Source organism: Lissotriton vulgaris, unplaced genomic scaffold, assembly GCF_964263255.1.
Source record: "Lissotriton vulgaris unplaced genomic scaffold, aLisVul1.2 SCAFFOLD_7903, whole genome shotgun sequence".
Classification (NCBI taxonomy): domain Eukaryota; kingdom Metazoa; phylum Chordata; class Amphibia; order Caudata; family Salamandridae; genus Lissotriton; species Lissotriton vulgaris.
The window spans coordinates 1-22,771 of NW_028241736.1; the positions used below are offsets into that span (position 1 = coordinate 1).

Sequence of the window (22,771 nt, forward strand, 5' to 3'; positions counted from 1 at the left end):
ATTGCTTTTCCTTGACTATCTTGAAACTGCACGATAGCAGGCAGTATATTTTCTCTTTTCTCAACATTCCTGCTGCCAGAGGCCAGACGTCACTCTCCTTTTAAAAGGTGGCACCAAGACTCATGCTGCGCTTTTCATAGGGCTTGCACGATATTTGTGCCCGTTAGAGGTGCCCTTAGAAGGTGGCCAATCCTGAGTCAGATTCCTCTCAGGTACACTTGAAGGGGCTCGTTAGTCTTGTTTCAAGTGCCTCCAGCCTAGACAGATCTATACTTATATATTCAGCTTTAATGAAAATACGTGTGAAAAAGGGACTTAAAGTGCATGGCTATTTGCATAGAACAGTGGTGGCTCACAGCCTATCGATTGGAGGGATGGTGGGGAAAGCGTAAAATCGTTGGGGACGAAAGTCCTACAGTGCCACTTCAGTGAAAGCCTGATTCACGCTTCCCGTTCCCCTTGCCCAGCAGCCCCGACACCTCCTAATGAGCTGAGGTGTGTACAAAAAGAATTTGCATATTCCCAGGCAGACACTTGGAACTGCCCACCTTTTTGCTTTTCTGTGCTTTGAGCAGAGACTCTGAAGTTTGATCCTGTTTCCCTCACCGGCCTAGTTCTTGCCCTCTTTTTTAGAGGCTGCAAATACCTCTCAGGTCCTCACCCTCGCAATGATAGGGTCTTTGATCTGGTGCCTCTAACCCCCAGAGAGCCATATTCTAACTTACTCTGGTTTCTCTTCAAAACGAAAAAATCTTTCGCCTTTTACTAAAGATTTCCGTGGAGAGGAACATTTACGAGTTTATTCAATTTTTTTAAGCCTTACCACAGGTGAGGCTGTTTATCATTTGTTTAAAAGAAAAGCATTAGAAGTTGGGGAACATTTAGGAGTTGTCTGCTACTGTTATAAGGGAACATGAGCTTGGTGTTTTATTCCTGATCTCTCTGCTTGCTCATTTGCATAGACAGAGTGTAGGAGAGGTGCATCATGGGAAAGAGCTTGGGCAGTGCATGAGATTGCTTTTCCTTGACTATCTTGAAACTGCACGATAGCAGGCAGTGTATTTTCTCTTTTCTCAACATTCCTGCTGCCAGAGGCCAGACGTCACTCTCCTTTTAAAAGGTGGCACCAAGAGTCATGCTGCGCTTTTCATAGGGCTTGCCCGTTATTTGTGCCCGTTAGAGGTGCCCTTAGAGGGTGGCCAATCCTGAGTCAGATTCCTCTCAGGTACACTTGAAGGGGCTCGTTTGTCTTGTTTCATGTGCCTCCAGCCTAGACAGATCTATACTTATATATTCAGCTTTAATGAAAATACGTGTGAAAAAGGGACTTAAAGTGCATGGCTATTTGCATAGAACAGTGGTGGCTCACAGCCTATCGATTGGAGGGATGGTGGGGAAAGCGTAAAATCGTTGGGGCCGAAAGTCCTACAGTGCCACTTCAGTGAAAGCCTGATTCACGCTTCCCGTTCCCCTTGCCCAGCAGCCCCGACACCTCCTAATGAGCTGAGGTGTGTACAAAAAGAATTTGCATATTCCCAGGCAGACACTTGGAACTGCCCACCTTTTTGCTTTTCTGTGCTTTGAGCAGAGACTCTGAAGTTTGATCCTGTTTCCCTCACCGGCCTAGTTCTTGCCCTCTTTTTTAGAGGCTGCAAATACCTCTCAGGTCCTCACCCTCGCAATGATAGGGTCTTTGATCTGGTGCCTCTAACCCCCAGAGAGCCATATTCTAACTTACTCTGGTTTCTCTTCAAAACGAAAAAATCTTTCGCCTTTTACTAAAGATTTCCGTGGAGAGGAACATTTACGAGTTTATTCAATTTTTTTAAGCCTTACCACAGGTGAGGCTGTTTATCATTTGTTTAAAAGAAAAGCATTAGAAGTTGGGGAATATTTAGGAGTTGTCTGCTACTGTTATAAGGGAACATGAGCTTGGTGTTTTATTCCTGATCTCTCTGCTTGCTCATTTGCATAGACAGAGTGTAGGAGAGGTGCATCATGGGACAGAGCTTGGGCAGTGCATGAGATTGCTTTTCCTTGACTATCTTGAAACTGCACGATAGCAGGCAGTATATTTTCTCTTTTCTCAACATTCCTGCTGCCAGAGGCCAGACGTCACTCTCCTTTTAAAAGGTGGCACCAAGACTCATGCTGCGCTTTTCATAGGGCTTGCACGATATTTGTGCCCGTTAGAGGTGCCCTTAGAAGGTGGCCAATCCTGAGTCAGATTCCTCTCAGGTACACTTGAAGGGGCTCGTTAGTCTTGTTTCAAGTGCCTCCAGCCTAGACAGATCTATACTTATATATTCAGCTTTAATGAAAATACGTGTGAAAAAGGGACTTAAAGTGCATGGCTATTTGCATAGAACAGTGGTGGCTCACAGCCTATCGATTGGAGGGATGGTGGGGAAAGCGTAAAATCGTTGGGGACGAAAGTCCTACAGTGCCACTTCAGTGAAAGCCTGATTCACGCTTCCCGTTCCCCTTGCCCAGCAGTCCCGACACCTCCTAATGAGCTGAGGTGTGTACAAAAAGAATTTGCATATTCCCAGGCAGACACTTGGAACTGCCCACCTTTTTGCTTTTCTGTGCTTTGAGCAGAGACTCTGAAGTTTGATCCTGTTTCCCTCACCGGCCTAGTTCTTGCCCTCTTTTTTAGAGGCTGCAAATACCTCTCAGGTCCTCACCCTCGCAATGATAGGGTCTTTGATCTGGTGCCTCTAACCCCCAGAGAGCCATATTCTAACTTACTCTGGTTTCTCTTCAAAACGAAAAAATCTTTCGCCTTTTACTAAAGATTTCCGTGGAGAGGAACATTTACGAGTTTATTCAATTTTTTTAAGCCTTACCACAGGTGAGGCTGTTTATCATTTGTTTAAAAGAAAAGCATTAGAAGTTGGGGAATATTTAGGAGTTGTCTGCTACTGTTATAAGGGAACATGAGCTTGGTGTTTTATTCCTGATCTCTCTGCTTGCTCATTTGCATAGACAGAGTGTAGGAGAGGTGCATCATGGGACAGAGCTTGGGCAGTGCATGAGATTGCTTTTCCTTGACTATCTTGAAACTGCACGATAGCAGGCAGTATATTTTCTCTTTTCTCAACATTCCTGCTGCCAGAGGCCAGACGTCACTCTCCTTTTAAAAGGTGGCACCAAGACTCATGCTGCGCTTTTCATAGGGCTTGCACGATATTTGTGCCCGTTAGAGGTGCCCTTAGAAGGTGGCCAATCCTGAGTCAGATTCCTCTCAGGTACACTTGAAGGGGCTCGTTAGTCTTGTTTCAAGTGCCTCCAGCCTAGACAGATCTATACTTATATATTCAGCTTTAATGAAAATACGTGTGAAAAAGGGACTTAAAGTGCATGGCTATTTGCATAGAACAGTGGTGGCTCACAGCCTATCGATTGGAGGGATGGTGGGGAAAGCGTAAAATCGTTGGGGACGAAAGTCCTACAGTGCCACTTCAGTGAAAGCCTGATTCACGCTTCCCGTTCCCCTTGCCCAGCAGCCCCGACACCTCCTAATGAGCTGAGGTGTGTACAAAAAGAATTTGCATATTCCCAGGCAGACACTTGGAACTGCCCACCTTTTTGCTTTTCTGTGCTTTGAGCAGAGACTCTGAAGTTTGATCCTGTTTCCCTCACCGGCCTAGTTCTTGCCCTCTTTTTTAGAGGCTGCAAATACCTCTCAGGTCCTCACCCTCGCAATGATAGGGTCTTTGATCTGGTGCCTCTAACCCCCAGAGAGCCATATTCTAACTTACTCTGGTTTCTCTTCAAAACGAAAAAATCTTTCGCCTTTTACTAAAGATTTCCGTGGAGAGGAACATTTACGAGTTTATTCAATTTTTTTAAGCCTTACCACAGGTGAGGCTGTTTATCATTTGTTTAAAAGAAAAGCATTAGAAGTTGGGGAATATTTCAGGAGTTGTCTGCTACTGTTATAAGGGAACATGAGCTTGGTGTTTTATTCCTGATCTCTCTGCTTGCTCATTTGCATAGACAGAGTGTAGGAGAGGTGCATCATGGGACAGAGCTTGGGCAGTGCATGAGATTGCTTTTCCTTGACTATCTTGAAACTGCACGATAGCAGGCAGTATATTTTCTCTTTTCTCAACATTCCTGCTGCCAGAGGCCAGACGTCACTCTCCTTTTAAAAGGTGGCACCAAGACTCATGCTGCGCTTTTCATAGGGCTTGCACGATATTTGTGCCCGTTAGAGGTGCCCTTAGAAGGTGGCCAATCCTGAGTCAGATTCCTCTCAGGTACACTTGAAGGGGCTCGTTAGTCTTGTTTCAAGTGCCTCCAGCCTAGACAGATCTATACTTATATATTCAGCTTTAATGAAAATACGTGTGAAAAAGGGACTTAAAGTGCATGGCTATTTGCATAGAACAGTGGTGGCTCACAGCCTATCGATTGGAGGGATGGTGGGGAAAGCGTAAAATCGTTGGGGACGAAAGTCCTACAGTGCCACTTCAGTGAAAGCCTGATTCACGCTTCCCGTTCCCCTTGCCCAGCAGCCCCGACACCTCCTAATGAGCTGAGGTGTGTACAAAAAGAATTTGCATATTCCCAGGCAGACACTTGGAACTGCCCACCTTTTTGCTTTTCTGTGCTTTGAGCAGAGACTCTGAAGTTTGATCCTGTTTCCCTCACCGGCCTAGTTCTTGCCCTCTTTTTTAGAGGCTGCAAATACCTCTCAGGTCCTCACCCTCGCAATGATAGGGTCTTTGATCTGGTGCCTCTAACCCCCAGAGAGCCATATTCTAACTTACTCTGGTTTCTCTTCAAAACGAAAAAATCTTTCGCCTTTTACTAAAGATTTCCGTGGAGAGGAACATTTACGAGTTTATTCAATTTTTTTAAGCCTTACCACAGGTGAGGCTGTTTATCATTTGTTTAAAAGAAAAGCATTAGAAGTTGGGGAACATTTAGGAGTTGTCTGCTACTGTTATAAGGGAACATGAGCTTGGTGTTTTATTCCTGATCTCTCTGCTTGCTCATTTGCATAGACAGAGTGTAGGAGAGGTGCATCATGGGACAGAGCTTGGGCAGTGCATGAGATTGCTTTTCCTTGACTATCTTGAAACTGCACGATAGCAGGCAGTATATTTTCTCTTTTCTCAACATTCCTGCTGCCAGAGGCCAGACGTCACTCTCCTTTTAAAAGGTGGCACCAAGACTCATGCTGCGCTTTTCATAGGGCTTGCACGATATTTGTGCCCGTTAGAGGTGCCCTTAGAAGGTGGCCAATCCTGAGTCAGATTCCTCTCAGGTACACTTGAAGGGGCTCGTTAGTCTTGTTTCAAGTGCCTCCAGCCTAGACAGATCTATACTTATATATTCAGCTTTAATGAAAATACGTGTGAAAAAGGGACTTAAAGTGCATGGCTATTTGCATAGAACAGTGGTGGCTCACAGCCTATCGATTGGAGGGATGGTGGGGAAAGCGTAAAATCGTTGGGGACGAAAGTCCTACAGTGCCACTTCAGTGAAAGCCTGATTCACGCTTCCCGTTCCCCTTGCCCAGCAGCCCCGACACCTCCTAATGAGCTGAGGTGTGTACAAAAAGAATTTGCATATTCCCAGGCAGACACTTGGAACTGCCCACCTTTTTGCTTTTCTGTGCTTTGAGCAGAGACTCTGAAGTTTGATCCTGTTTCCCTCACCGGCCTAGTTCTTGCCCTCTTTTTTAGAGGCTGCAAATACCTCTCAGGTCCTCACCCTCGCAATGATAGGGTCTTTGATCTGGTGCCTCTAACCCCCAGAGAGCCATATTCTAACTTACTCTGGTTTCTCTTCAAAACAAAAAAATCTTTCGCCTTTTACTAAAGATTTCCGTGGAGAGGAACATTTACGAGTTTATTCAATTTTTTTAAGCCTTACCACAGGTGAGGCTGTTTATCATTTGTTTAAAAGAAAAGCATTAGAAGTTGGGGAACATTTAGGAGTTGTCTGCTACTGTTATAAGGGAACATGAGCTTGGTGTTTTATTCCTGATCTCTCTGCTTGCTCATTTGCATAGACAGAGTGTAGGAGAGGTGCATCATGGGAAAGAGCTTGGGCAGTGCATGAGATTGCTTTTCCTTGACTATCTTGAAACTGCACGATAGCAGGCAGTGTATTTTCTCTTTTCTCAACATTCCTGCTGCCAGAGGCCAGACGTCACTCTCCTTTTAAAAGGTGGCACCAAGAGTCATGCTGCGCTTTTCATAGGGCTTGCCCGTTATTTGTGCCTGTTGGGGTGCCCTTAGAGGGTGGCCAATCCTGAGTCAGATTCCTCTCAGGTACACTTGAAGGGGCTCGTTTGTCTTGTTTCATGTGCCTCCAGCCTAGACAGATCTATACTTATATATTCAGCTTTAATGAAAATACGTGTGAAAAAGGGACTTAAAGTGCATGGCTATTTGCATAGAACAGTGGTGGCTCACAGCCTATCGATTGGAGGGATGGTGGGGAAAGCGTAAAATCGTTGGGGACGAAAGTCCTACAGTGCCACTTCAGTGAAAGCCTGATTCACGCTTCCCGTTCCCCTTGCCCAGCAGCCCCGACACCTCCTAATGAGCTGAGGTGTGTACAAAAAGAATTTGCATATTCCCAGGCAGACACTTGGAACTGCCCACCTTTTTGCTTTTCTGTGCTTTGAGCAGAGACTCTGAAGTTTGATCCTGTTTCCCTCACCGGCCTAGTTCTTGCCCTCTTTTTTAGAGGCTGCAAATACCTCTCAGGTCCTCACCCTCGCAATGATAGGGTCTTTGATCTGGTGCCTCTAACCCCCAGAGAGCCATATTCTAACTTACTCTGGTTTCTCTTCAAAACGAAAAAATCTTTCGCCTTTTACTAAAGATTTCCGTGGAGAGGAACATTTACGAGTTTATTCAATTTTTTTAAGCCTTACCACAGGTGAGGCTGTTTATCATTTGTTTAAAAGAAAAGCATTAGAAGTTGGGGAATATTTAGGAGTTGTCTGCTACTGTTATAAGGGAACATGAGCTTGGTGTTTTATTCCTGATCTCTCTGCTTGCTCATTTGCATAGACAGAGTGTAGGAGAGGTGCATCATGGGACAGAGCTTGGGCAGTGCATGAGATTGCTTTTCCTTGACTATCTTGAAACTGCACGATAGCAGGCAGTATATTTTCTCTTTTCTCAACATTCCTGCTGCCAGAGGCCAGACGTCACTCTCCTTTTAAAAGGTGGCACCAAGAGTCATGCTGCGCTTTTCATAGGGCTTGCCCGTTATTTGTGCCCGTTAGAGGTGCCCTTAGAGGGTGGCCAATCCTGAGTCAGATTCCTCTCAGGTACACTTGAAGGGGCTCGTTTGTCTTGTTTCATGTGCCTCCAGCCTAGACAGATCTATACTTATATATTCAGCTTTAATGAAAATACGTGTGAAAAAGGGACTTAAAGTGCATGGCTATTTGCATAGAACAGTGGTGGCTCACAGCCTATCGATTGGAGGGATGGTGGGGAAAGCGTAAAATCGTTGGGGACGAAAGTCCTACAGTGCCACTTCAGTGAAAGCCTGATTCACGCTTCCCGTTCCCCTTGCCCAGCAGCCCCGACACCTCCTAATGAGCTGAGGTGTGTACAAAAAGAATTTGCATATTCCCAGGCAGACACTTGGAACTGCCCACCTTTTTGCTTTTCTGTGCTTTGAGCAGAGACTCTGAAGTTTGATCCTGTTTCCCTCACCGGCCTAGTTCTTGCCCTCTTTTTTAGAGGCTGCAAATACCTCTCAGGTCCTCACCCTCGCAATGATAGGGTCTTTGATCTGGTGCCTCTAACCCCCAGAGAGCCATATTCTAACTTACTCTGGTTTCTCTTCAAAACGAAAAAATCTTTCGCCTTTTACTAAAGATTTCCGTGGAGAGGAACATTTACGAGTTTATTCAATTTTTTTAAGCCTTACCACAGGTGAGGCTGTTTATCATTTGTTTAAAAGAAAAGCATTAGAAGTTGGGGAATATTTCAGGAGTTGTCTGCTACTGTTATAAGGGAACATGAGCTTGGTGTTTTATTCCTGATCTCTCTGCTTGCTCATTTGCATAGACAGAGTGTAGGAGAGGTGCATCATGGGACAGAGCTTGGGCAGTGCATGAGATTGCTTTTCCTTGACTATCTTGAAACTGCACGATAGCAGGCAGTATATTTTCTCTTTTCTCAACATTCCTGCTGCCAGAGGCCAGACGTCACTCTCCTTTTAAAAGGTGGCACCAAGACTCATGCTGCGCTTTTCATAGGGCTTGCACGATATTTGTGCCCGTTAGAGGTGCCCTTAGAAGGTGGCCAATCCTGAGTCAGATTCCTCTCAGGTACACTTGAAGGGGCTCGTTAGTCTTGTTTCAAGTGCCTCCAGCCTAGACAGATCTATACTTATATATTCAGCTTTAATGAAAATACGTGTGAAAAAGGGACTTAAAGTGCATGGCTATTTGCATAGAACAGTGGTGGCTCACAGCCTATCGATTGGAGGGATGGTGGGGAAAGCGTAAAATCGTTGGGGACGAAAGTCCTACAGTGCCACTTCAGTGAAAGCCTGATTCACGCTTCCCGTTCCCCTTGCCCAGCAGCCCCGACACCTCCTAATGAGCTGAGGTGTGTACAAAAAGAATTTGCATATTCCCAGGCAGACACTTGGAACTGCCCACCTTTTTGCTTTTCTGTGCTTTGAGCAGAGACTCTGAAGTTTGATCCTGTTTCCCTCACCGGCCTAGTTCTTGCCCTCTTTTTTAGAGGCTGCAAATACCTCTCAGGTCCTCACCCTCGCAATGATAGGGTCTTTGATCTGGTGCCTCTAACCCCCAGAGAGCCATATTCTAACTTACTCTGGTTTCTCTTCAAAACGAAAAAATCTTTCGCCTTTTACTAAAGATTTCCGTGGAGAGGAACATTTACGAGTTTATTCAATTTTTTTAAGCCTTACCACAGGTGAGGCTGTTTATCATTTGTTTAAAAGAAAAGCATTAGAAGTTGGGGAATATTTCAGGAGTTGTCTGCTACTGTTATAAGGGAACATGAGCTTGGTGTTTTATTCCTGATCTCTCTGCTTGCTCATTTGCATAGACAGAGTGTAGGAGAGGTGCATCATGGGACAGAGCTTGGGCAGTGCATGAGATTGCTTTTCCTTGACTATCTTGAAACTGCACGATAGCAGGCAGTATATTTTCTCTTTTCTCAACATTCCTGCTGCCAGAGGCCAGACGTCACTCTCCTTTTAAAAGGTGGCACCAAGACTCATGCTGCGCTTTTCATAGGGCTTGCACGATATTTGTGCCCGTTAGAGGTGCCCTTAGAAGGTGGCCAATCCTGAGTCAGATTCCTCTCAGGTACACTTGAAGGGGCTCGTTAGTCTTGTTTCAAGTGCCTCCAGCCTAGACAGATCTATACTTATATATTCAGCTTTAATGAAAATACGTGTGAAAAAGGGACTTAAAGTGCATGGCTATTTGCATAGAACAGTGGTGGCTCACAGCCTATCGATTGGAGGGATGGTGGGGAAAGCGTAAAATCGTTGGGGACGAAAGTCCTACAGTGCCACTTCAGTGAAAGCCTGATTCACGCTTCCCGTTCCCCTTGCCCAGCAGCCCCGACACCTCCTAATGAGCTGAGGTGTGTACAAAAAGAATTTGCATATTCCCAGGCAGACACTTGGAACTGCCCACCTTTTTGCTTTTCTGTGCTTTGAGCAGAGACTCTGAAGTTTGATCCTGTTTCCCTCACCGGCCTAGTTCTTGCCCTCTTTTTTAGAGGCTGCAAATACCTCTCAGGTCCTCACCCTCGCAATGATAGGGTCTTTGATCTGGTGCCTCTAACCCCCAGAGAGCCATATTCTAACTTACTCTGGTTTCTCTTCAAAACGAAAAAATCTTTCGCCTTTTACTAAAGATTTCCGTGGAGAGGAACATTTACGAGTTTATTCAATTTTTTTAAGCCTTACCACAGGTGAGGCTGTTTATCATTTGTTTAAAAGAAAAGCATTAGAAGTTGGGGAATATTTAGGAGTTGTCTGCTACTGTTATAAGGGAACATGAGCTTGGTGTTTTATTCCTGATCTCTCTGCTTGCTCATTTGCATAGACAGAGTGTAGGAGAGGTGCATCATGGGACAGAGCTTGGGCAGTGCATGAGATTGCTTTTCCTTGACTATCTTGAAACTGCACGATAGCAGGCAGTATATTTTCTCTTTTCTCAACATTCCTGCTGCCAGAGGCCAGACGTCACTCTCCTTTTAAAAGGTGGCACCAAGACTCATGCTGCGCTTTTCATAGGGCTTGCACGATATTTGTGCCCGTTAGAGGTGCCCTTAGAAGGTGGCCAATCCTGAGTCAGATTCCTCTCAGGTACACTTGAAGGGGCTCGTTAGTCTTGTTTCAAGTGCCTCCAGCCTAGACAGATCTATACTTATATATTCAGCTTTAATGAAAATACGTGTGAAAAAGGGACTTAAAGTGCATGGCTATTTGCATAGAACAGTGGTGGCTCACAGCCTATCGATTGGAGGGATGGTGGGGAAAGCGTAAAATCGTTGGGGACGAAAGTCCTACAGTGCCACTTCAGTGAAAGCCTGATTCACGCTTCCCGTTCCCCTTGCCCAGCAGCCCCGACACCTCCTAATGAGCTGAGGTGTGTACAAAAAGAATTTGCATATTCCCAGGCAGACACTTGGAACTGCCCACCTTTTTGCTTTTCTGTGCTTTGAGCAGAGACTCTGAAGTTTGATCCTGTTTCCCTCACCGGCCTAGTTCTTGCCCTCTTTTTTAGAGGCTGCAAATACCTCTCAGGTCCTCACCCTCGCAATGATAGGGTCTTTGATCTGGTGCCTCTAACCCCCAGAGAGCCATATTCTAACTTACTCTGGTTTCTCTTCAAAACGAAAAAATCTTTCGCCTTTTACTAAAGATTTCCGTGGAGAGGAACATTTACGAGTTTATTCAATTTTTTTAAGCCTTACCACAGGTGAGGCTGTTTATCATTTGTTTAAAAGAAAAGCATTAGAAGTTGGGGAATATTTAGGAGTTGTCTGCTACTGTTATAAGGGAACATGAGCTTGGTGTTTTATTCCTGATCTCTCTGCTTGCTCATTTGCATAGACAGAGTGTAGGAGAGGTGCATCATGGGACAGAGCTTGGGCAGTGCATGAGATTGCTTTTCCTTGACTATCTTGAAACTGCACGATAGCAGGCAGTATATTTTCTCTTTTCTCAACATTCCTGCTGCCAGAGGCCAGACGTCACTCTCCTTTTAAAAGGTGGCACCAAGACTCATGCTGCGCTTTTCATAGGGCTTGCACGATATTTGTGCCCGTTAGAGGTGCCCTTAGAAGGTGGCCAATCCTGAGTCAGATTCCTCTCAGGTACACTTGAAGGGGCTCGTTAGTCTTGTTTCAAGTGCCTCCAGCCTAGACAGATCTATACTTATATATTCAGCTTTAATGAAAATACGTGTGAAAAAGGGACTTAAAGTGCATGGCTATTTGCATAGAACAGTGGTGGCTCACAGCCTATCGATTGGAGGGATGGTGGGGAAAGCGTAAAATCGTTGGGGACGAAAGTCCTACAGTGCCACTTCAGTGAAAGCCTGATTCACGCTTCCCGTTCCCCTTGCCCAGCAGCCCCGACACCTCCTAATGAGCTGAGGTGTGTACAAAAAGAATTTGCATATTCCCAGGCAGACACTTGGAACTGCCCACCTTTTTGCTTTTCTGTGCTTTGAGCAGAGACTCTGAAGTTTGATCCTGTTTCCCTCACCGGCCTAGTTCTTGCCCTCTTTTTTAGAGGCTGCAAATACCTCTCAGGTCCTCACCCTCGCAATGATAGGGTCTTTGATCTGGTGCCTCTAACCCCCAGAGAGCCATATTCTAACTTACTCTGGTTTCTCTTCAAAACGAAAAAATCTTTCGCCTTTTACTAAAGATTTCCGTGGAGAGGAACATTTACGAGTTTATTCAATTTTTTTAAGCCTTACCACAGGTGAGGCTGTTTATCATTTGTTTAAAAGAAAAGCATTAGAAGTTGGGGAATATTTAGGAGTTGTCTGCTACTGTTATAAGGGAACATGAGCTTGGTGTTTTATTCCTGATCTCTCTGCTTGCTCATTTGCATAGACAGAGTGTAGGAGAGGTGCATCATGGGACAGAGCTTGGGCAGTGCATGAGATTGCTTTTCCTTGACTATCTTGAAACTGCACGATAGCAGGCAGTATATTTTCTCTTTTCTCAACATTCCTGCTGCCAGAGGCCAGACGTCACTCTCCTTTTAAAAGGTGGCACCAAGACTCATGCTGCGCTTTTCATAGGGCTTGCACGATATTTGTGCCCGTTAGAGGTGCCCTTAGAAGGTGGCCAATCCTGAGTCAGATTCCTCTCAGGTACACTTGAAGGGGCTCGTTAGTCTTGTTTCAAGTGCCTCCAGCCTAGACAGATCTATACTTATATATTCAGCTTTAATGAAAATACGTGTGAAAAAGGGACTTAAAGTGCATGGCTATTTGCATAGAACAGTGGTGGCTCACAGCCTATCGATTGGAGGGATGGTGGGGAAAGCGTAAAATCGTTGGGGACGAAAGTCCTACAGTGCCACTTCAGTGAAAGCCTGATTCACGCTTCCCGTTCCCCTTGCCCAGCAGCCCCGACACCTCCTAATGAGCTGAGGTGTGTACAAAAAGAATTTGCATATTCCCAGGCAGACACTTGGAACTGCCCACCTTTTTGCTTTTCTGTGCTTTGAGCAGAGACTCTGAAGTTTGATCCTGTTTCCCTCACCGGCCTAGTTCTTGCCCTCTTTTTTAGAGGCTGCAAATACCTCTCAGGTCCTCACCCTCGCAATGATAGGGTCTTTGATCTGGTGCCTCTAACCCCCAGAGAGCCATATTCTAACTTACTCTGGTTTCTCTTCAAAACGAAAAAATCTTTCGCCTTTTACTAAAGATTTCCGTGGAGAGGAACATTTACGAGTTTATTCAATTTTTTTAAGCCTTACCACAGGTGAGGCTGTTTATCATTTGTTTAAAAGAAAAGCATTAGAAGTTGGGGAACATTTAGGAGTTGTCTGCTACTGTTATAAGGGAACATGAGCTTGGTGTTTTATTCCTGATCTCTCTGCTTGCTCATTTGCATAGACAGAGTGTAGGAGAGGTGCATCATGGGAAAGAGCTTGGGCAGTGCATGAGATTGCTTTTCCTTGACTATCTTGAAACTGCACGATAGCAGGCAGTGTATTTTCTCTTTTCTCAACATTCCTGCTGCCAGAGGCCAGACGTCACTCTCCTTTTAAAAGGTGGCACCAAGAGTCATGCTGCGCTTTTCATAGGGCTTGCCCGTTATTTGTGCCCGTTAGAGGTGCCCTTAGAGGGTGGCCAATCCTGAGTCAGATTCCTCTCAGGTACACTTGAAGGGGCTCGTTTGTCTTGTTTCATGTGCCTCCAGCCTAGACAGATCTATACTTATATATTCAGCTTTAATGAAAATACGTGTGAAAAAGGGACTTAAAGTGCATGGCTATTTGCATAGAACAGTGGTGGCTCACAGCCTATCGATTGGAGGGATGGTGGGGAAAGCGTAAAATCGTTGGGGCCGAAAGTCCTACAGTGCCACTTCAGTGAAAGCCTGATTCACGCTTCCCGTTCCCCTTGCCCAGCAGCCCCGACACCTCCTAATGAGCTGAGGTGTGTACAAAAAGAATTTGCATATTCCCAGGCAGACACTTGGAACTGCCCACCTTTTTGCTTTTCTGTGCTTTGAGCAGAGACTCTGAAGTTTGATCCTGTTTCCCTCACCGGCCTAGTTCTTGCCCTCTTTTTTAGAGGCTGCAAATACCTCTCAGGTCCTCACCCTCGCAATGATAGGGTCTTTGATCTGGTGCCTCTAACCCCCAGAGAGCCATATTCTAACTTACTCTGGTTTCTCTTCAAAACGAAAAAATCTTTCGCCTTTTACTAAAGATTTCCGTGGAGAGGAACATTTACGAGTTTATTCAATTTTTTTAAGCCTTACCACAGGTGAGGCTGTTTATCATTTGTTTAAAAGAAAAGCATTAGAAGTTGGGGAATATTTAGGAGTTGTCTGCTACTGTTATAAGGGAACATGAGCTTGGTGTTTTATTCCTGATCTCTCTGCTTGCTCATTTGCATAGACAGAGTGTAGGAGAGGTGCATCATGGGACAGAGCTTGGGCAGTGCATGAGATTGCTTTTCCTTGACTATCTTGAAACTGCACGATAGCAGGCAGTATATTTTCTCTTTTCTCAACATTCCTGCTGCCAGAGGCCAGACGTCACTCTCCTTTTAAAAGGTGGCACCAAGACTCATGCTGCGCTTTTCATAGGGCTTGCACGATATTTGTGCCCGTTAGAGGTGCCCTTAGAAGGTGGCCAATCCTGAGTCAGATTCCTCTCAGGTACACTTGAAGGGGCTCGTTAGTCTTGTTTCAAGTGCCTCCAGCCTAGACAGATCTATACTTATATATTCAGCTTTAATGAAAATACGTGTGAAAAAGGGACTTAAAGTGCATGGCTATTTGCATAGAACAGTGGTGGCTCACAGCCTATCGATTGGAGGGATGGTGGGGAAAGCGTAAAATCGTTGGGGACGAAAGTCCTACAGTGCCACTTCAGTGAAAGCCTGATTCACGCTTCCCGTTCCCCTTGCCCAGCAGTCCCGACACCTCCTAATGAGCTGAGGTGTGTACAAAAAGAATTTGCATATTCCCAGGCAGACACTTGGAACTGCCCACCTTTTTGCTTTTCTGTGCTTTGAGCAGAGACTCTGAAGTTTGATCCTGTTTCCCTCACCGGCCTAGTTCTTGCCCTCTTTTTTAGAGGCTGCAAATACCTCTCAGGTCCTCACCCTCGCAATGATAGGGTCTTTGATCTGGTGCCTCTAACCCCCAGAGAGCCATATTCTAACTTACTCTGGTTTCTCTTCAAAACGAAAAAATCTTTCGCCTTTTACTAAAGATTTCCGTGGAGAGGAACATTTACGAGTTTATTCAATTTTTTTAAGCCTTACCACAGGTGAGGCTGTTTATCATTTGTTTAAAAGAAAAGCATTAGAAGTTGGGGAATATTTAGGAGTTGTCTGCTACTGTTATAAGGGAACATGAGCTTGGTGTTTTATTCCTGATCTCTCTGCTTGCTCATTTGCATAGACAGAGTGTAGGAGAGGTGCATCATGGGACAGAGCTTGGGCAGTGCATGAGATTGCTTTTCCTTGACTATCTTGAAACTGCACGATAGCAGGCAGTATATTTTCTCTTTTCTCAACATTCCTGCTGCCAGAGGCCAGACGTCACTCTCCTTTTAAAAGGTGGCACCAAGACTCATGCTGCGCTTTTCATAGGGCTTGCACGATATTTGTGCCCGTTAGAGGTGCCCTTAGAAGGTGGCCAATCCTGAGTCAGATTCCTCTCAGGTACACTTGAAGGGGCTCGTTAGTCTTGTTTCAAGTGCCTCCAGCCTAGACAGATCTATACTTATATATTCAGCTTTAATGAAAATACGTGTGAAAAAGGGACTTAAAGTGCATGGCTATTTGCATAGAACAGTGGTGGCTCACAGCCTATCGATTGGAGGGATGGTGGGGAAAGCGTAAAATCGTTGGGGACGAAAGTCCTACAGTGCCACTTCAGTGAAAGCCTGATTCACGCTTCCCGTTCCCCTTGCCCAGCAGCCCCGACACCTCCTAATGAGCTGAGGTGTGTACAAAAAGAATTTGCATATTCCCAGGCAGACACTTGGAACTGCCCACCTTTTTGCTTTTCTGTGCTTTGAGCAGAGACTCTGAAGTTTGATCCTGTTTCCCTCACCGGCCTAGTTCTTGCCCTCTTTTTTAGAGGCTGCAAATACCTCTCAGGTCCTCACCCTCGCAATGATAGGGTCTTTGATCTGGTGCCTCTAACCCCCAGAGAGCCATATTCTAACTTACTCTGGTTTCTCTTCAAAACGAAAAAATCTTTCGCCTTTTACTAAAGATTTCCGTGGAGAGGAACATTTACGAGTTTATTCAATTTTTTTAAGCCTTACCACAGGTGAGGCTGTTTATCATTTGTTTAAAAGAAAAGCATTAGAAGTTGGGGAATATTTCAGGAGTTGTCTGCTACTGTTATAAGGGAACATGAGCTTGGTGTTTTATTCCTGATCTCTCTGCTTGCTCATTTGCATAGACAGAGTGTAGGAGAGGTGCATCATGGGACAGAGCTTGGGCAGTGCATGAGATTGCTTTTCCTTGACTATCTTGAAACTGCACGATAGCAGGCAGTATATTTTCTCTTTTCTCAACATTCCTGCTGCCAGAGGCCAGACGTCACTCTCCTTTTAAAAGGTGGCACCAAGACTCATGCTGCGCTTTTCATAGGGCTTGCACGATATTTGTGCCCGTTAGAGGTGCCCTTAGAAGGTGGCCAATCCTGAGTCAGATTCCTCTCAGGTACACTTGAAGGGGCTCGTTAGTCTTGTTTCAAGTGCCTCCAGCCTAGACAGATCTATACTTATATATTCAGCTTTAATGAAAATACGTGTGAAAAAGGGACTTAAAGTGCATGGCTATTTGCATAGAACAGTGGTGGCTCACAGCCTATCGATTGGAGGGATGGTGGGGAAAGCGTAAAATCGTTGGGGACGAAAGTCCTACAGTGCCACTTCAGTGAAAGCCTGATTCACGCTTCCCGTTCCCCTTGCCCAGCAGCCCCGACACCTCCTAATGAGCTGAGGTGTGTACAAAAAGAATTTGCATATTCCCAGGCAGACACTTGGAACTGCCCACCTTTTTGCTTTTCTGTGCTTTGAGCAGAGACTCTGAAGTTTGATCCTGTTTCCCTCACCGGCCTAGTTCTTGCCCTCTTTTTTAGAGGCTGCAAATACCTCTCAGGTCCTCACCCTCGCAATGATAGGGTCTTTGATCTGGTGCCTCTAACCCCCAGAGAGCCATATTCTAACTTACTCTGGTTTCTCTTCAAAACGAAAAAATCTTTCGCCTTTTACTAAAGATTTCCGTGGAGAGGAACATTTACGAGTTTATTCAATTTTTTTAAGCCTTACCACAGGTGAGGCTGTTTATCATTTGTTTAAAAGAAAAGCATTAGAAGTTGGGGAACATTTAGGAGTTGTCTGCTACTGTTATAAGGGAACATGAGCTTGGTGTTTTATTCCTGATCTCTCTGCTTGCTCATTTGCATAGACAGAGTGTAGGAGAGGTGCATCATGGGACAGAGCTTGGGCAGTGCATGAGATTGCTTTTCCTTGACTATCTTGAAACTGCACGATAGCAGGCAGTATATTTTCTCTTTTCTCAACATTCCTGCTGCCAGAGGCCAGACGTCACTCTCCTTTTAAAAGGTGGCACCAAGACTCATGCTGCGCTTTTCATAGGGCTTGCACGATATTTGTGCCCGTTAGAGGTGCCCTTAGAAGGTGGCCAATCCTGAGTCAGATTCCTCTCAGGTACACTTGAAGGGGCTCGTTAGTCTTGTTTCAAGTGCCTCCAGCCTAGACAGATCTATACTTATATATTCAGCTTTAATGAAAATACGTGTGAAAAAGGGACTTAAAGTGCATGGCTATTTGCATAGAACAGTGGTGGCTCACAGCCTATCGATTGGAGGGATGGTGGGGAAAGCGTAAAATCGTTGGGGACGAAAGTCCTACAGTGCCACTTCAGTGAAAGCCTGATTCACGCTTCCCGTTCCCCTTGCCCAGCAGCCCCGACACCTCCTAATGAGCTGAGGTGTGTACAAAAAGAATTTGCATATTCCCAGGCAGACACTTGGAACTGCCCACCTTTTTGCTTTTCTGTGCTTTGAGCAGAGACTCTGAAGTTTGATCCTGTTTCCCTCACCGGCCTAGTTCTTGCCCTCTTTTTTAGAGGCTGCAAATACCTCTCAGGTCCTCACCCTCGCAATGATAGGGTCTTTGATCTGGTGCCTCTAACCCCCAGAGAGCCATATTCTAACTTACTCTGGTTTCTCTTCAAAACAAAAAAATCTTTCGCCTTTTACTAAAGATTTCCGTGGAGAGGAACATTTACGAGTTTATTCAATTTTTTTAAGCCTTACCACAGGTGAGGCTGTTTATCATTTGTTTAAAAGAAAAGCATTAGAAGTTGGGGAACATTTAGGAGTTGTCTGCTACTGTTATAAGGGAACATGAGCTTGGTGTTTTATTCCTGATCTCTCTGCTTGCTCATTTGCATAGACAGAGTGTAGGAGAGGTGCATCATGGGAAAGAGCTTGGGCAGTGCATGAGATTGCTTTTCCTTGACTATCTTGAAACTGCACGATAGCAGGCAGTGTATTTTCTCTTTTCTCAACATTCCTGCTGCCAGAGGCCAGACGTCACTCTCCTTTTAAAAGGTGGCACCAAGAGTCATGCTGCGCTTTTCATAGGGCTTGCCCGTTATTTGTGCCTGTTGGGGTGCCCTTAGAGGGTGGCCAATCCTGAGTCAGATTCCTCTCAGGTACACTTGAAGGGGCTCGTTTGTCTTGTTTCATGTGCCTCCAGCCTAGACAGATCTATACTTATATATTCAGCTTTAATGAAAATACGTGTGAAAAAGGGACTTAAAGTGCATGGCTATTTGCATAGAACAGTGGTGGCTCACAGCCTATCGATTGGAGGGATGGTGGGGAAAGCGTAAAATCGTTGGGGACGAAAGTCCTACAGTGCCACTTCAGTGAAAGCCTGATTCACGCTTCCCGTTCCCCTTGCCCAGCAGCCCCGACACCTCCTAATGAGCTGAGGTGTGTACAAAAAGAATTTGCATATTCCCAGGCAGACACTTGGAACTGCCCACCTTTTTGCTTTTCTGTGCTTTGAGCAGAGACTCTGAAGTTTGATCCTGTTTCCCTCACCGGCCTAGTTCTTGCCCTCTTTTTTAGAGGCTGCAAATACCTCTCAGGTCCTCACCCTCGCAATGATAGGGTCTTTGATCTGGTGCCTCTAACCCCCAGAGAGCCATATTCTAACTTACTCTGGTTTCTCTTCAAAACGAAAAAATCTTTCGCCTTTTACTAAAGATTTCCGTGGAGAGGAACATTTACGAGTTTATTCAATTTTTTTAAGCCTTACCACAGGTGAGGCTGTTTATCATTTGTTTAAAAGAAAAGCATTAGAAGTTGGGGAATATTTAGGAGTTGTCTGCTACTGTTATAAGGGAACATGAGCTTGGTGTTTTATTCCTGATCTCTCTGCTTGCTCATTTGCATAGACAGAGTGTAGGAGAGGTGCATCATGGGACAGAGCTTGGGCAGTGCATGAGATTGCTTTTCCTTGACTATCTTGAAACTGCACGATAGCAGGCAGTATATTTTCTCTTTTCTCAACATTCCTGCTGCCAGAGGCCAGACGTCACTCTCCTTTTAAAAGGTGGCACCAAGACTCATGCTGCGCTTTTCATAGGGCTTGCACGATATTTGTGCCCGTTAGAGGTGCCCTTAGAAGGTGGCCAATCCTGAGTCAGATTCCTCTCAGGTACACTTGAAGGGGCTCGTTAGTCTTGTTTCAAGTGCCTCCAGCCTAGACAGATCTATACTTATATATTCAGCTTTAATGAAAATACGTGTGAAAAAGGGACTTAAAGTGCATGGCTATTTGCATAGAACAGTGGTGGCTCACAGCCTATCGATTGGAGGGATGGTGGGGAAAGCGTAAAATCGTTGGGGACGAAAGTCCTACAGTGCCACTTCAGTGAAAGCCTGATTCACGCTTCCCGTTCCCCTTGCCCAGCAGCCCCGACACCTCCTAATGAGCTGAGGTGTGTACAAAAAGAATTTGCATATTCCCAGGCAGACACTTGGAACTGCCCACCTTTTTGCTTTTCTGTGCTTTGAGCAGAGACTCTGAAGTTTGATCCTGTTTCCCTCACCGGCCTAGTTCTTGCCCTCTTTTTTAGAGGCTGCAAATACCTCTCAGGTCCTCACCCTCGCAATGATAGGGTCTTTGATCTGGTGCCTCTAACCCCCAGAGAGCCATATTCTAACTTACTCTGGTTTCTCTTCAAAACGAAAAAATCTTTCGCCTTTTACTAAAGATTTCCGTGGAGAGGAACATTTACGAGTTTATTCAATTTTTTTAAGCCTTACCACAGGTGAGGCTGTTTATCATTTGTTTAAAAGAAAAGCATTAGAAGTTGGGGAATATTTCAGGAGTTGTCTGCTACTGTTATAAGGGAACATGAGCTTGGTGTTTTATTCCTGATCTCTCTGCTTGCTCATTTGCATAGACAGAGTGTAGGAGAGGTGCATCATGGGACAGAGCTTGGGCAGTGCATGAGATTGCTTTTCCTTGACTATCTTGAAACTGCACGATAGCAGGCAGTATATTTTCTCTTTTCTCAACATTCCTGCTGCCAGAGGCCAGACGTCACTCTCCTTTTAAAAGGTGGCACCAAGACTCATGCTGCGCTTTTCATAGGGCTTGCACGATATTTGTGCCCGTTAGAGGTGCCCTTAGAAGGTGGCCAATCCTGAGTCAGATTCCTCTCAGGTACACTTGAAGGGGCTCGTTAGTCTTGTTTCAAGTGCCTCCAGCCTAGACAGATCTATACTTATATATTCAGCTTTAATGAAAATACGTGTGAAAAAGGGACTTAAAGTGCATGGCTATTTGCATAGAACAGTGGTGGCTCACAGCCTATCGATTGGAGGGATGGTGGGGAAAGCGTAAAATCGTTGGGGACGAAAGTCCTACAGTGCCACTTCAGTGAAAGCCTGATTCACGCTTCCCGTTCCCCTTGCCCAGCAGCCCCGACACCTCCTAATGAGCTGAGGTGTGTACAAAAAGAATTTGCATATTCCCAGGCAGACACTTGGAACTGCCCACCTTTTTGCTTTTCTGTGCTTTGAGCAGAGACTCTGAAGTTTGATCCTGTTTCCCTCACCGGCCTAGTTCTTGCCCTCTTTTTTAGAGGCTGCAAATACCTCTCAGGTCCTCACCCTCGCAATGATAGGGTCTTTGATCTGGTGCCTCTAACCCCCAGAGAGCCATATTCTAACTTACTCTGGTTTCTCTTCAAAACGAAAAAATCTTTCGCCTTTTACTAAAGATTTCCGTGGAGAGGAACATTTACGAGTTTATTCAATTTTTTTAAGCCTTACCACAGGTGAGGCTGTTTATCATTTGTTTAAAAGAAAAGCATTAGAAGTTGGGGAACATTTAGGAGTTGTCTGCTACTGTTATAAGGGAACATGAGCTTGGTGTTTTATTCCTGATCTCTCTGCTTGCTCATTTGCATAGACAGAGTGTAGGAGAGGTGCATCATGGGACAGAGCTTGGGCAGTGCATGAGATTGCTTTTCCTTGACTATCTTGAAACTGCACGATAGCAGGCAGTATATTTTCTCTTTTCTCAACATTCCTGCTGCCAGAGGCCAGACGTCACTCTCCTTTTAAAAGGTGGCACCAAGACTCATGCTGCGCTTTTCATAGGGCTTGCACGATATTTGTGCCCGTTAGAGGTGCCCTTAGAAGGTGGCCAATCCTGAGTCAGATTCCTCTCAGGTACACTTGAAGGGGCTCGTTAGTCTTGTTTCAAGTGCCTCCAGCCTAGACAGATCTATACTTATATATTCAGCTTTAATGAAAATACGTGTGAAAAAGGGACTTAAAGTGCATGGCTATTTGCATAGAACAGTGGTGGCTCACAGCCTATCGATTGGAGGGATGGTGGGGAAAGCGTAAAATCGTTGGGGACGAAAGTCCTACAGTGCCACTTCAGTGAAAGCCTGATTCACGCTTCCCGTTCCCCTTGCCCAGCAGCCCCGACACCTCCTAATGAGCTGAGGTGTGTACAAAAAGAATTTGCATATTCCCAGGCAGACACTTGGAACTGCCCACCTTTTTGCTTTTCTGTGCTTTGAGCAGAGACTCTGAAGTTTGATCCTGTTTCCCTCACCGGCCTAGTTCTTGCCCTCTTTTTTAGAGGCTGCAAATACCTCTCAGGTCCTCACCCTCGCAATGATAGGGTCTTTGATCTGGTGCCTCTAACCCCCAGAGAGCCATATTCTAACTTACTCTGGTTTCTCTTCAAAACGAAAAAATCTTTCGCCTTTTACTAAAGATTTCCGTGGAGAGGAACATTTACGAGTTTATTCAATTTTTTTAAGCCTTACCACAGGTGAGGCTGTTTATCATTTGTTTAAAAGAAAAGCATTAGAAGTTGGGGAATATTTCAGGAGTTGTCTGCTACTGTTATAAGGGAACATGAGCTTGGTGTTTTATTCCTGATCTCTCTGCTTGCTCATTTGCATAGACAGAGTGTAGGAGAGGTGCATCATGGGACAGAGCTTGGGCAGTGCATGAGATTGCTTTTCCTTGACTATCTTGAAACTGCACGATAGCAGGCAGTATATTTTCTCTTTTCTCAACATTCCTGCTGCCAGAGGCCAGACGTCACTCTCCTTTTAAAAGGTGGCACCAAGACTCATGCTGCGCTTTTCATAGGGCTTGCACGATATTTGTGCCCGTTAGAGGTGCCCTTAGAAGGTGGCCAATCCTGAGTCAGATTCCTCTCAGGTACACTTGAAGGGGCTCGTTAGTCTTGTTTCAAGTGCCTCCAGCCTAGACAGATCTATACTTATATATTCAGCTTTAATGAAAATACGTGTGAAAAAGGGACTTAAAGTGCATGGCTATTTGCATAGAACAGTGGTGGCTCACAGCCTATCGATTGGAGGGATGGTGGGGAAAGCGTAAAATCGTTGGGGACGAAAGTCCTACAGTGCCACTTCAGTGAAAGCCTGATTCACGCTTCCCGTTCCCCTTGCCCAGCAGCCCCGACACCT

General features: G+C 45.3%; 22 non-coding genes across 22 annotated transcripts; all 22 read left to right on the forward strand.

Annotated features, from left to right (window-relative positions):
* The first annotated feature begins 721 nt into the window (after window positions 1–721).
* LOC147670502 (U5 spliceosomal RNA) lies at window positions 722–836 on the forward strand. Its single transcript, XR_015303654.1, has one exon. It is a non-coding gene; the product is annotated as a U5 spliceosomal RNA (small nuclear RNA).
* An 898-nt stretch (window positions 837–1,734) lies between these two features.
* On the forward strand, window positions 1,735–1,849 carry LOC147670503 (U5 spliceosomal RNA). The gene has a single exon (XR_015303690.1). It is a non-coding gene; the product is annotated as a U5 spliceosomal RNA (small nuclear RNA).
* An 898-nt stretch (window positions 1,850–2,747) lies between these two features.
* On the forward strand, window positions 2,748–2,862 carry LOC147670504 (U5 spliceosomal RNA). Its single transcript, XR_015303701.1, has one exon. It is a non-coding gene; the product is annotated as a U5 spliceosomal RNA (small nuclear RNA).
* An 898-nt stretch (window positions 2,863–3,760) lies between these two features.
* On the forward strand, window positions 3,761–3,875 carry LOC147670505 (U5 spliceosomal RNA). The gene has a single exon (XR_015303712.1). It is a non-coding gene; the product is annotated as a U5 spliceosomal RNA (small nuclear RNA).
* An 899-nt stretch (window positions 3,876–4,774) lies between these two features.
* LOC147670506 (U5 spliceosomal RNA) lies at window positions 4,775–4,889 on the forward strand. The gene has a single exon (XR_015303723.1). It is a non-coding gene; the product is annotated as a U5 spliceosomal RNA (small nuclear RNA).
* An 898-nt stretch (window positions 4,890–5,787) lies between these two features.
* Window positions 5,788–5,902, forward strand: LOC147670507 (U5 spliceosomal RNA). Its single transcript, XR_015303680.1, has one exon. It is a non-coding gene; the product is annotated as a U5 spliceosomal RNA (small nuclear RNA).
* Window positions 5,903–6,799: 897 nt separating this feature from the next.
* On the forward strand, window positions 6,800–6,914 carry LOC147670508 (U5 spliceosomal RNA). Its single transcript, XR_015303660.1, has one exon. It is a non-coding gene; the product is annotated as a U5 spliceosomal RNA (small nuclear RNA).
* Window positions 6,915–7,812: 898 nt separating this feature from the next.
* Window positions 7,813–7,927, forward strand: LOC147670509 (U5 spliceosomal RNA). The gene has a single exon (XR_015303671.1). It is a non-coding gene; the product is annotated as a U5 spliceosomal RNA (small nuclear RNA).
* An 899-nt stretch (window positions 7,928–8,826) lies between these two features.
* Window positions 8,827–8,941, forward strand: LOC147670510 (U5 spliceosomal RNA). Its single transcript, XR_015303682.1, has one exon. It is a non-coding gene; the product is annotated as a U5 spliceosomal RNA (small nuclear RNA).
* Window positions 8,942–9,840: 899 nt separating this feature from the next.
* LOC147670511 (U5 spliceosomal RNA) lies at window positions 9,841–9,955 on the forward strand. Its single transcript, XR_015303683.1, has one exon. It is a non-coding gene; the product is annotated as a U5 spliceosomal RNA (small nuclear RNA).
* An 898-nt stretch (window positions 9,956–10,853) lies between these two features.
* On the forward strand, window positions 10,854–10,968 carry LOC147670512 (U5 spliceosomal RNA). Its single transcript, XR_015303684.1, has one exon. It is a non-coding gene; the product is annotated as a U5 spliceosomal RNA (small nuclear RNA).
* An 898-nt stretch (window positions 10,969–11,866) lies between these two features.
* On the forward strand, window positions 11,867–11,981 carry LOC147670513 (U5 spliceosomal RNA). The gene has a single exon (XR_015303685.1). It is a non-coding gene; the product is annotated as a U5 spliceosomal RNA (small nuclear RNA).
* Window positions 11,982–12,879: 898 nt separating this feature from the next.
* On the forward strand, window positions 12,880–12,994 carry LOC147670514 (U5 spliceosomal RNA). The gene has a single exon (XR_015303686.1). It is a non-coding gene; the product is annotated as a U5 spliceosomal RNA (small nuclear RNA).
* An 898-nt stretch (window positions 12,995–13,892) lies between these two features.
* On the forward strand, window positions 13,893–14,007 carry LOC147670515 (U5 spliceosomal RNA). The gene has a single exon (XR_015303687.1). It is a non-coding gene; the product is annotated as a U5 spliceosomal RNA (small nuclear RNA).
* An 898-nt stretch (window positions 14,008–14,905) lies between these two features.
* Window positions 14,906–15,020, forward strand: LOC147670516 (U5 spliceosomal RNA). Its single transcript, XR_015303688.1, has one exon. It is a non-coding gene; the product is annotated as a U5 spliceosomal RNA (small nuclear RNA).
* An 898-nt stretch (window positions 15,021–15,918) lies between these two features.
* LOC147670517 (U5 spliceosomal RNA) lies at window positions 15,919–16,033 on the forward strand. The gene has a single exon (XR_015303689.1). It is a non-coding gene; the product is annotated as a U5 spliceosomal RNA (small nuclear RNA).
* An 899-nt stretch (window positions 16,034–16,932) lies between these two features.
* LOC147670518 (U5 spliceosomal RNA) lies at window positions 16,933–17,047 on the forward strand. The gene has a single exon (XR_015303691.1). It is a non-coding gene; the product is annotated as a U5 spliceosomal RNA (small nuclear RNA).
* Window positions 17,048–17,945: 898 nt separating this feature from the next.
* LOC147670519 (U5 spliceosomal RNA) lies at window positions 17,946–18,060 on the forward strand. Its single transcript, XR_015303681.1, has one exon. It is a non-coding gene; the product is annotated as a U5 spliceosomal RNA (small nuclear RNA).
* An 897-nt stretch (window positions 18,061–18,957) lies between these two features.
* On the forward strand, window positions 18,958–19,072 carry LOC147670520 (U5 spliceosomal RNA). Its single transcript, XR_015303692.1, has one exon. It is a non-coding gene; the product is annotated as a U5 spliceosomal RNA (small nuclear RNA).
* An 898-nt stretch (window positions 19,073–19,970) lies between these two features.
* On the forward strand, window positions 19,971–20,085 carry LOC147670521 (U5 spliceosomal RNA). Its single transcript, XR_015303693.1, has one exon. It is a non-coding gene; the product is annotated as a U5 spliceosomal RNA (small nuclear RNA).
* An 899-nt stretch (window positions 20,086–20,984) lies between these two features.
* LOC147670522 (U5 spliceosomal RNA) lies at window positions 20,985–21,099 on the forward strand. Its single transcript, XR_015303694.1, has one exon. It is a non-coding gene; the product is annotated as a U5 spliceosomal RNA (small nuclear RNA).
* An 898-nt stretch (window positions 21,100–21,997) lies between these two features.
* LOC147670523 (U5 spliceosomal RNA) lies at window positions 21,998–22,112 on the forward strand. The gene has a single exon (XR_015303695.1). It is a non-coding gene; the product is annotated as a U5 spliceosomal RNA (small nuclear RNA).
* Window positions 22,113–22,771: the final 659 nt, after the last annotated feature.